The sequence below is a fragment of the Seriola lalandi genome, unplaced genomic scaffold, assembly GCF_002814215.2.
Source record: "Seriola lalandi dorsalis isolate HSWRI2012SDOR001 ecotype SW California unplaced genomic scaffold, Sedor1 jcf7180002054736, whole genome shotgun sequence".
Taxonomy (NCBI): Eukaryota; Metazoa; Chordata; class Actinopteri; order Carangiformes; family Carangidae; genus Seriola; species Seriola lalandi.
In genome coordinates, this window is record NW_019525289.1 from 2,303,980 (window position 1) to 2,316,819 (window position 12,840).

General features: G+C 38.0%; 1 protein-coding gene across 1 annotated transcript in view; it reads right to left on the minus strand.

The window, feature by feature from the left end:
- glis1a (GLIS family zinc finger 1a) overlaps positions 1–6,049 on the minus strand; it is a 46,411-nt gene extending 40,362 nt beyond the window's left edge. The window contains exon 1 of the mRNA XM_023424437.2: positions 5,857–6,049. The gene's annotated coding sequence lies outside the window, so the exon portion shown is untranslated. The remainder of the gene's footprint in view (positions 1–5,856) is intronic.
- Between the last annotated feature and the right edge of the window lie 6,791 nt (positions 6,050–12,840).

Consider the following 12,840-nt stretch of genomic DNA (forward strand, 5'->3'; position numbering starts at 1 on the left):
GGGGGGGGGGGGGGGGGGGGGGGGGGGGGGGGGGTTGGTTTCCAAAGCGACAGGTTATTGTTTTTGCACCATTGTTGATTTTTTTTTTTGCACTAATATTGTGTTTCATGTCATTATTGCGTTTTTCTTTATGTGTATAGTTTGTCTCGCACTGGTTTGTTTTTTTGTTTTTTGTGTGTGTGTGTGTGTGTGTGTGTGTGTGTGAGAGAGAGTCTGTTTTTACGTCTACTCTATGTGCCTTTTAAATTTTCCCCTGGGAACAAATAAAGTTTCTTGAATTGAAATCCAACATGCACTCCTGAAGAGGCAGCTTTGGTGTAAGGGTTACACTTAAATGGCTTGTCAACTTTGTCTTATGTTGAGGTATAATGATGAACTAAAAAACTGCAACAGAAATAAGGTTCTAAAACCTCACTTTCTAATTGTATTATAAACACTAACTACTGATTACACTGATAATGTGTTTACTTTTTGATTGAGTTATTTGTACACTCATGGAAATGGATGTATAAAAAGGGGCAGGGGTCCGATGAGGCTGCAGATGTACAGGGTCCAGATTTTTGAGTCATACCACTGCTAGAAAATAATAGCTTTCTCCACTGGACTGTGAAATTTCTGGAATCAAATTGCAAATACATTTGGGACGGGAGGGGAGCAAACGAAGCCAAGAGAGTACAGTAAGGAAGAAAAAAAAAAAAAAAAAGAAGCTTATTAGAAAATTTGACAAAACTGTAAACACACCCTTGGTCCAGGTTGTGTTTGTAACTTTACAACATGTACTCATGCCAAAACAACTCTGAACAACACAAACCAACGATCAGCTCACGTTCAACATGTCTCCCTGTGTTTCCAGCCGGGCCTCCAAACCCTCTGAAACTCCTCTTTGAGATTTTTGACCTGAAACTTTGAAATGTAAATTTGTTTTCCTCTGGGAGCAGATGAAACGAGCGAAACCTGTGTGCACGTCTGCTTCGCCGATTCTGCGAAGCGTCATCAATCTTGACAGATCTTTTCAATTTAACTGCTATATTTGTTATGCTTGTATGTTAGTCTTAGGTGACTACCAGTAATAATATTTAAACTTTATAGCAACAACTCCCTCTACATAGTCTGGTCCTCTCTTTAGTGTACGCGTCCCAAGACAAACTCATGCAAAAGCAGTGCATGTTGTTGCTACTGGCTGTGGCTACACGCCCTGTAAGAAGTATACTTTTAATTTGACATAATCTAATTTTTCTTACACAATTCCTCTTTGTTGGTGGGTTTATTTAGCAATATGTATGCTGCAATATCGCTGCTGTATTGATTTAATAAAACTCTGCTGCTGCAACTCCAGCCTCCCACTGAGGACCTCTTAGTGGACCTCAAAACTAATTAGCTTTATTGTGTTATCCTTTATAAAAGCCTTGTGTCTTCATTTCAAGGCTATAAACTTTTAAGGAGCAAAAAAAAAAAAAAAGCAACAGTTTTATAAGGTTGGATTCAACTATGTCAAGAAGTTGTCATAACCGGCAGAGGTGCATCTCTCTATTTTAAAGCTGCACTAAACATTTTTATATTTCAAATAGATGAAATGACTATGTGTTATGTGAACGGTCACTTGTAGAGTCACACGAGCAGTGAAATATAAGCAGCTCTGCAGGTCAACTCAACTCTGAAGTATTCTGGTCTATTTTGGATCATTGTTTTGGTTTTACTTCTCTTATACTTTCTCATAAGGAACTATTAATAAAGGGTTTATGAGCTGTAATAAACAAATTACTAATACTTTATTGATCAGTCATAACTTTTGGGTTGCCAGGTTGTGGCACAACACCGTGTTTTTAGCTCTTATATTCAATAGAGAGACCTGTCTAATGGACTGTTTGATCACTTCTCTTCTGGACTAAAATCCTTTTATAAGCTGTTTATTAACATTAACAACTACACACTTATTATGGTAGTAATATTTATTAACTTACACACATGCTGTGTCTCAATTCGTTCACTTCATAACTCACACTCTCTATTTTGAGAGCATTAGTGTGGTCACACTGACGAGAACGGCAACATGCAGTGCAAGTACCCAGATGGTGAAATCAAAACGATGAAAAATTTGAGTGTAAAATGATGGACACTCATCACCCTCAATGGTCGCCATCTTGGCCACACACTGGAAGGGGAAGGATTATCAGTGTTTTTTCAAACTTGCCGAGGAAAGAGAATACGTCGTCGGCGCCGATGGCTGCTTAATTTCCTTGTCGCGTGACACAGAAATTAAAACGTTCAAGTTAACTCAAGTAAGCAAAGCAGCCGGCAGGTGGGTGACAATCGCAGTCACATGTTGCGATCGTCATTTCCGGTGAGAGCACAATGGCAGTGTTTGATTTGGGACAACACTGGCCCGTCAAAATTCATGCACCACAGCAGTCGGTATACTGAGTACACAGTGTACTACATGTGAGTGCACTGAGTGAAATATCTGAGTTGAGACACAGCAACGGATTTTGACTGGTTGTTGATCTGTGTGCATTAGTTAAAACAGTACAAATATAGAGAGAGCAGTACAATAAATGTGAAATGTTGATGGAAGGAGTCGTTTTTATTACATTCTTAAGTTAAATTCCCATTGTGTGGGGTTGAATAAAAGACTTTGATGTGTCAGGGTGCGGTGTTTAAATAAAATGTATCGGTAATAACATGTCTGTTCAGTAATAATGCAGTTATAAATGTTGGTAAACCATTAATAAGCACATGGGGTTTCACACTTATAAGTTATCTAGAAATTGGTACTCTTTGTTTATATTAAGCTACATTTACAAGCCATCACATAGATTTTTACACACATCTCACCTTTACATTGTGGGATAGCTACTTTAATAAAAAGATATGATGACTATCCAAAACCGAGTCAATGAATCATTCAACTCAGACGAAGAAGGAGGGTTTGCCTGCAGCTAAATATGGATTAAAATCTAAACCAAACAGGCTAAACACACGCATGCACACACGCACGCAAGCATGCACGCACACATTTCTCTAGTACATTTGTTTTCCATTCATGTACTGTGAGATGTGAGAATAACCCCAAGCAAGAATCTGGAGTTTATAATCATCATGTAGAGATAAACTGCCCTCCATGTATTAACTGGAACTTTTATAATCCCACTAATTCATTGGACTGTGCTAAGAAGAAAAGTTCGGGGAGTTGTAATAATTTCCCAAGTAAACATGATTTAAAAAGACATTGGCCTGCAGTTAATACACACCAGGAACAATGTTGAAACAGTTACCTCCAATACTCGCAGCGGGTCGTATTACCCAGCTGTGTCACCCTTGGGTGTTGCAAAAGAGCACGCACCTCTGGCCAGGAATAACATTTCTGAACCAAACCAAAATGAGCTCTGCTTGTAGGGCAATCACTGTTAATGTCCGTGAAAGGCATGTAGGGAGCGGGCGGCTGAGAAAAACAAGTGATGAAGCATTTCATCAGCATGCTAGAAACACAGGCTCGACTGTCATAAAACAACAGTTCAAACTAGCAAGAGATCGGATGTGACAAATTCAGACTCCAGGCTGTTTTTTTAGAGACATGGTAACAAATATTTATGTAACAGAAAGCAAATTAGTTTCTTGCCTAACACTAATAAGTCCCATATGATCAGAGTTTCTCAGTGACTCTGAACTCTTAATTAAATACATTAGGTCATCTTGCTCTATGTAATGTAAACATGAGTATTAAAGAGCAACAAAGCTATGACTTTAAATGACCTCTACTGGCCACCAGAGGGAATTGCAGTAGTTGAGGGTTAGGATTAACCCTCAACTACTGCAATTTGTTGTTTCCATCTAAATGCTGCTCAAAATTTGATAAAATTTCCAAAAGTCGACAGATGTTTTGGATCAACAGCTGTTTCCATCATGCTTTTATGCTAATTACTTTAGACATTTCTTGAGACAGTCTAGCTGTTTCCAGACTTTGTGCTAAGCTAACTGGCCTCTGGCTGATGAAGACGAGGGTGGTGCTGATCTTTTCATCTAACTCTCGGCAGGACGGTGAATAAGCACAAAATGTCCAACTACTACTTTTAAAATGGAGACAGAAATAAAGCAAGAAAGTGAGGTGACGTAGTATTTGCATTTGTATAAGTCTTGTATGGAAACACTTTTGTTCTAATATTTAGGTGATTTACTCTCATTTCTCTCCAAATACTCAAGATCCACTTTGACCATGTCACAGAAGAGGTTTGTTTTGTCGGCTGCTGTTTCCAAGGCCAGAGATGAACGGTTATGTTGTCAACTTTTAACCAAGATTGACAAGAAGTGAAGACCTGATGAAGACCATGTGACATGATCGAAAGCCCCAGAATAAGTGGACCTTGAGTTGAGATTGGTTTGTCAGCCTGTTTCCAAGGCCAGAATTTACTGTCAGGCTTTTTAAAAATTTGTATTCCTTATGAATCAGTCCTTTCCCTGGCAGCATGGCCTCATTTCACTCGTTTTTTTTTTTTTTTTTTGTTATTCATTTATTTTGCCACATACAGTAAATAAATGCTGTGGCAAACCACTTAAGAAATGACAAGTAATGTTAAGCCTCACAACCTCTTGTAGAATCAATGGCTCCAGCTTTGGGGTTCATACTTTCACTTGTAACCAAATGACATATTTTGAAACCGTTGTTTACATTTTGAGAAGTCAGCGATAGGAAAACAATCCACTCATAGAGAAATGCTTTTGTTATTTTCTTCCCCCTGATGTGAAATCGAGGCGAACATACACTGCCAGGGCAAACAAATATTTTAGGGCGAAACAAATCTTGGCTCAGTTCTGTCTCTCGCTTGTAGCGCCATGCTCCATCTGAGCACTTGAACAAACAATCTGAGCATCTGGTAAAATAATCTGTGAGTCATTGCTATTGATCAACAACCTGATCAACCTCCCAAAGGCATGTTAAGGTAATTTTGTGCTTTACGGAACAGTACAAATCTGGTTTATTGCAGCTTTAATAGTCACATGTATAAGATTAAATGGGGTAAATAATAAAATTAACTGCGTTTCAACCCTCGTTGCACACACCTCTGTGCAATGGGAACACTGGCCGATGCCTGCGAGTATAAACCCTGATTCCCCTGCACAAGCTTCATGTCAGTGATACCATGAGACTAATGATTAAAACAAGCCTCCTCATCTGTTTGACTCTCAGTAAGCCAGATTTCCACCCCCTGCGCAGCACTTTTCATTCCAGCTACATTACATAAATCAGTGCACTGCAGAGGAGTGGAAAGGAAGAGTCCCATAAGTAATAAGAGGAAAAAATATCACAGGGAACCATTTGGGTAAGAGTTCACTGCACTATATAGCAGCATGTCTATTAATTGCCTTCCTCAAATCCTTGTTGCACAATAAAAACAAGTTATTGTGTAATCCAAGATAGAGAGGTAAAATTAGAGCTGATAATAGCATTTCTTAGCCCAACAAAAGGTGGAAGTTTGTCCAAGTGTTTTTTTTCTGTCTAGGGAGATTTCTTTCCTCATTTATCATAAACTCTTGACAAGTTAGTGTTTTAAGTCATGACTGCACATCTTCCATCCAGCAAACAATGGTTCATGTCTCAGCTGGAGTCATTCTGAGACAGCTTTCCAACATTAACAGTGATGTATTATATCAATGTCCAAAGACAAAAGTCATTTCAGCTAATTTAGTGTTGATCTAACTAATTAATAAAACCATTCAATCTGCATGAGGACGACTCCTGCGATCTTTCACAAGTATAACAAAACATAAATCACATGCTAACGTGACTCTCGTCACGACAGGTCATTTAAAACATTTAAAAAACACACACATTACAAGTTACATTTGGAGCGCTGTTCTTACCGTTTTGTGTTCAGTCATAGTTCACTGCTTGTTGGTAGGTCTTTGCCTCGCGCTGGCTGCACGCGGATTGTGCTTCCCCACTGTCTCCGCACCGCGAGCTCACTGGCTGCATCTGCTTAGCTGGACGCGCGCGCACGCAGGGACACGCACGCGCTTTTTTTTCTTATTAAACAGGAGATGGGATGCAGCCAATTTACAGTTTTCACTCAATGTAGGTGTCTGTGGGACTTAACGGCGCTTTTTATAAGTGTAACCCACATATGTTGTTTTACTGAGGGGTGGGTTCAGCAAAACTGGGCCACTTTTTGGCAAATGTCCTGGGGCACTCTAACAAATATTCACTCACACAACTCTGTTTTTGTGAAATGATACAACCCTTTTTAGCATGCACAGCCCTGAAGAAAACTGATTACGTTTTGTTTTAAAGACTCTCAAACCCAACAACCAGCAGTGCATAAACTCGTGCAGATACAAGTCAGGAGCTTCGGTCAATGTTCATTTCAAACATCATGATGGGGAAAACATGTGATCTCAGTGACTTTGACCGTGACATGATGTTGGTGCCAGATGGGCTGGTTTGAGTTTTTCTAAAACTGCTGATCTCATGGGATTTTCACACACAACTGTCTCTAGAGATTACAGTTAGAAATTGAACCACTGATATGATAGATCCTCCATCCACCAAAATCTGCCTTTAACACCTGAATTGTTTTAGTTTATATCAAGCTCATTCATTTAAACACTTTGTTTTATCAAATAGCTTCAGTCTTTTCTGTGTCGAGTCAGTAACACACAGAAAACATCAATCATGGTAGAAGTTTTCCATCATAACAGTATCCAATTGTTCAGTATATAAAGTGTAAAGAAGATAGAGAAAAATGCCAATCATTATTCCCTAAAGCCCAAGATATTACCAATACAAATAGTTGTTTTTTACTCAGTCAAAAACACAAAGATGTTGAATCTACTAGAAAACTGAGTTATATTCACACTTGAGGAGCCAGTGAATTTTTGCCATGCTTAAAGATTTTTTTATCAAAATTCTTGCCAATTAATTTTCTGTCAATCAACTTATTAACTAATCAGCTAATCATTTCAGCTCCAGAGCACTTGTATGTTTCTGGTTGCCAGGACAAATAATGAAACTGCCATGTACAGTAGGCTACAGTCGGGGTCAAGAGGGGCACAACAACATATATTTACCCTGGAGCCCCCTAGGAGGTCAATCCGGCCCTGGATCTACTACAGTACATTTCACACACATTGTGTATGTTGTACTCCACTGCATTTATCTGACAGCTATAGTTACTAGTTACCTTGGAGATTAAGATATTACATAGGCTAGCATCTTAAAGCAACGTAAAAAATATTTCAGACAGTGCATCAGTTAAACATATAATCATATGTGTGCATTTTACTTTTATTATTAAATGCTGATAATACTTTTACTTGAGTAACATTTTGAGTGCAGATCTTATGATGTTACTATTTTTACTTAAGAAACATACCTCTTAGTACTTCTCCCAACAGTGATAATAAGTTAAAGTGACTTTATACGTGCTATAATTTCTAATGTTCCAGTTGGATTATTAAAGTCTTTGTCACGCTGTCAAGTTAGATTAGTCACGTTAACATACATATGTATAAAGGACCTGCCTTATCCCTTCTTTATGGTTTTTCTACCACTTGTGGTTTTGCTATGTTATTTTCTATGAATATCCTAAATTGATTTTTAATGCGCCGATGTTTGTGATCTTTACTGATCCGTTCATACGTTTGAGCATTTTGATCTCCTTTGATTTCACCATGGAAAGCTGATGATCAACAGTTTGTGACTTGTCATAGTTTTAGTCAGAACTGTTTTCAGAATACTACTCTAGGTATTAGTATCAGCTGATATGCTATCAGTGACTTTATGAAGGATTCCTTCAAACCATAATCAACCATATGGTATGAGTGTGGTTGATCTACATTATCTACAATAGAGTATCTATCTACTGTCTATCTATCTTGATCCCTCATTATCGCTATGGTATTTTTCAGAAACTCCTAATAAGTTCTTAATCTTCAGTGTCATATTTACAGTGGTTTACTTCTTCTTCCTGATACCTTTTTGTGCATTTTCCTACTATCCTCATGTTGAAATAAATAGAGGTCACATTGTGCCATGTGTGAAGCTTAGTTCAAAGAGTGAGTAAGCCACTAATCAAAGGTTTGGCAGTTGATTTCCGGTCCCCCCCTGTCCACATATTGAAAAGTCCTTGAGCAAGACATTGAACCTACAACTGTGACAAATATGTCAGCCAAATATATATATATATATATATATTACACTGTTTTGTAATGTTCCTATATAATAACTAACAGTGTCTTTAGTGCTTAATAGTGGGTTCACATGGGTCCTCTTTCGCTTTATGGTATTTTTATTTCCTATGGTATCCCTATAATCTTGTACTCAGTGTGTTTGTGGTGCTCAGTATCGACCTTTTACTGACCATGGTCTGGTTTTTGGTCTGCATTATTTCCTACGGTATCTCTGCAGTAGTCAGCTCAGTACAATTTATACAGGGGTAAAAAATTAATGCTAAATATTACCCTCTCATCACTGTTTGCCCTGACATTCATAAAGTATAATTCCACGTTTGCACCAACTGCATTAAAACTTGGACATACTATGTGACAGCCTGTAAAACCTCTGGCCGTACCTCGTATTGTTGAGATTGAGAGAAATACACAAACAAGCAGAGAAACCTTTCATCTGTATATCTGAGAGTTGGAGTTATATTTCTGATTCCCAAGATGATGCAAAGAGCTGTAAACAAGTCCTCTGGGACGCTGCTCGAAAACAAAACCAGATGGGCGAAAACAATTCACAAAAGAACATATTCTCCATGAAAAATTGTAGAGCGGTTTCATCTCCTAACTAGATACAGAAAACAGCTGGTATTGGTCTCGTTTAGTTGCCGTCCCGTCTCTCTCCCTCCTCAGGTGCAGTTAAGTTATTCAGAAATATTAAAAAGCATTTTTCACCACAGACATTCTGACTTGTCATAGGAGGAAGAGCACAGTTGTTACTAATAACATTAACAATGGCTCTGTTCTATTCAAGTGTCTCCAGTAAGGGCTGATGGTGTGACAGCGAGCCAGCCTGAAACAATACCAGAGTCTTGAAGCTAAAAGCAATTCAGCCATCATTAACTTTATTAGTTACACCTGGGCTTTTCCTACTGTGACATGTTGAAATGTCTGCTGTGAAAAAAGGCCTTTGGTGCAGGGGGAGATAAACTCAAATAAACACAAATAAACTCCAAACATTATGATGCAAACAAGAGAGAAATGATTATTACATACATGTGCCCTATCCATTGCTTTTAATATGAAGCTGTTTTTTTAAATAAAGGTTTCGCCTGATATCAATTTGCAGACATTTTGACCTTATCATAGGGTAAATCAAATGTAGAGCTGAGGGGTCATAATACCATTAATAAGATAAGGAATAAAGCAAATAATACATATTTCTGTCAGACACGTTTAGAATAGCAGAACTGCAACGGTTTGTCAGTGAAAAAAATTGATCAGCAGCTATTTTGATGATTGATTGTTTTGCACGTTCCAGCTTTTCAAATGAAAGGATTTGCTGATTTCCTTTGTCTAATGAGAGTAAACTGAATATCTTTGGATCTTGCAAAACATACATTCTGAAGATTTTGACATTTCATGGACAAAACATTAATCGAGAACATAATCCGCACATTAATTGAAAGTGAAAATAGTTACTAGTTGCTGCAGCCCCACTGAATAGATTTACTTGGTAAATTCGTTGTTTGTGAACTTGTTGTTATGGAAAGAGCAATGAAAGGTGACAGAGTTTTTAGAGACCGCAGTAACTGCCTCTCCTCCTCTGCTCTCAGCCACACCGTCCAAAGACAGGGCCGCTAAGAAAAATAAACACCGACAGCACTACGTTACTCTGAAGGCAGTGGCAGTGTTTGTTGACATGTAGGCCGCTTCCGCATATGCTATTATCTTATATTGTTAGGAGCTAACTACCGGCTCAACCGTTAGCATACTAAACCCATCTTCATAAAGTAAAACTTTTTTCTTTTGACTTCTGTCATTCAAACAATCATTAGAAACATTATTGGCCTAATGTTACCTGTGTTGTCTTGGCTGTCACTGGCCTCTGTCTGTCCGTCTCGGGGCTGCTGCTGGGCCGCTGTCAGGGCCAGCCAAGGGCTGGTGCAGGTGGGAGGCTCCAGTCGCACCGCTGCTGATCCCACATGCTCCGCTCTCTCGTCCACCGTTTATCCCCCCGAAACAGAGGCGACTGCCCACCGTATATCTCCAGTATAGTTTCTGCAGCTTCTCCTGTGGCCTTCCTCATGTTTTAGGATTTCTTCTTTTAAACATTTTTGTTTCTTTGCGTCTTCTACCATATTTTAATATAATTTTGAACATCTCTGATCCTTCTGTCACAAGCCAAACAGGTGGGAACCACTGTTATAACAGGAAAAGCACAGGTGTACTAACAACATAAATGGATGAATGCTGGCTCACTCCTATGGCTTTCTCATCATTTAATGACACTAATCCATCATTACTGTCATTAGTTACACCTGTGCTTTTCAAAGTCAAGATGTCTGCCATGAAAAACCTCTTGTACCCTTGTACAACACTGCTGTAGAAGCAAAGTATAGATTTCTGGCAAAACTTCACCTACTTCCAAGGTGCATGGAGAAAGGAAAAAGTCTAAAGAGGTAAACACTCCAACAACACCTGCAGCATACAGAAGAACATTATTATTAGGCCGACACGTTTCGTCCTCTGGTCTTGGTCATGGATGACCAATAATAAAGTTCTTTTGTGTACTGTTTTGACCTCGTACTACACTGCTATACCTGTACACTATGTCCTCAGTGAGTTTCCCACCTCTGCAGATCACCTGTCTGCAAACCTGTTGCTCATTTGTTCATTGTTTCCTGTGTGTATAGAGGTTGTATTGATGTATTGAAAACAAAAAAAAAGTAAAAAAGAAAAAAAAAGTCATGTTGCAGATTTCTGAAAATGTGTTACTGTTGCCTTGATCTATTCTAAACAGTCCCCAGGCTACAGAAACAAGAGCGGTTTAGGTTAGACTCCTCGTACTCTGGGACTATATTTATTATTATATTATATTATTATATTTATAGCATTTTCCACAGTCACCTTAACTGATGTCTTTAGAAGCTTTTTTTTTCAACTAAGATTTTATAAGTCCACTTTGTGAACCTCTGTGCGGAAATGCACACATATTCCTAACGCAGGGTTATATTAAACTTTCACTTATCGATGCACAACTGGAGGCTTAAGAGGAAAAAAGCACGCAGGTGCAGGCATTAAGACACTTTGTAATAATATGGATGCAACCGTCTTCTTCTTCCACTTATGCTATACTCAGATTCTAATCACTCAGTGTACCTCACAGCAGCAATGCATCATGGTCACTCATCTGTTTATGTTGAGCTGTGACTGGACTGATCAGAGTGAAAATGTTAAACCTCACCAAATTTGACTGTTTTCTTTAATCCCAGTGTCACCATTCATTTATTTTTATGACAACATTACCCTCTCCTGGCTGAGTGAAGTAATACAGCATTGGTCTGACGCTTTATGTTCTTTCACATATTTAAAACACAGTATTATTTACATGTGTTTTGAAGATCAAATACTTTCGAGGTTTAATGGGACAATAACTGACAGAATAACCACTGTTACCCAAGTCAGACACACTCAATTATTTTATATGAGCAGGTTTTTGTTGCTTTTTTATGATCCATAGTTTCCATTTAGAAAATGAGTTGCCTAATGTATCCGTTTGTCAGCTTCTGTGCCTACAGGTATCACAATGAGAAAATGAGAATTGAAACAGAGAAAATCTCTGTAAAATTCAGGTTTTAGAAATTAGTCACAGCTACAGTTATTCATAGTTAATCATAGCTGCAAGGTGACTCATATCAGCTTGATTAACTGTTAGTTGCATGTTATGTCAGCTATTTAAAAAAGGTCTCTGCACTTTGATAAGTGAATTTTCTCAGCAGGTGCATCAATTACTAAAACTGATATTAAAAAAAAAATGTTTCAGTATAAATCTCCTTTAACCTCCTGTGTGTTGCATTAGTGGCTGAGTGATAATATATCTGATTCAGGATAAATTCTTCACGTCCCATAGCCTGTATGTATAAAGAGAAATGCAGGTGGCATGTGAAATAGCATTTATTTTACAAATATTCTTCACTAAAACTACTAATACTACACTGTAAAAACATTTCGTTGCAAGTAGAAGTCCTGCATTGAAAATGCTACTTGCATAAATGTAAGAATAATCACTAGATTATTATTTCTCATGCATTAATGCGTAAGCAGAGTTGTACTAATGTAGATGTTGAGCAATTTTTTTTAAACCTATTTTAGCATGAGTATGATTATTGTTATAGTTTTTATTGTGGATTCATCTCCCGATATATTCTTAATTAATCCTCGATCATTTCATTTGTAAACATTCAAAAAAATTGTGAGAAATGCCCATCACATACCAAGAGCCCAAACCAACAGCCCACACTTCAAAAGTAGCCTATTCAAAATTAATTAAAGTTTAGAATTAATTAAAAGGAAAAGCAGCAAATCCTCACATTTGAGAAGAGAGCCATGAAATGTTTGGCTTTTTACATGGAAATGACAAAGCATCATATTTTATAAGCTCTTCTAATGTTTTTTGTATGTAAAATTCTCAATTAAGGTAATTAAAACTGTTAGATAAATGAAGTGGAGCCAAATTTCCCTCCAAATTGTAGTGGGGTAGCAAATATAAAATGGCATTAAAAGTGAAGTAGCACTTACTATGCTCTTTTGGTGCATTTCTTTACCTGATCTTGCACTTCTTGAATAGAAGTAGTAGAAACATTGCTTGGTATTTACACAAAGGTCTCCTACTGCACCGAAGCTTTG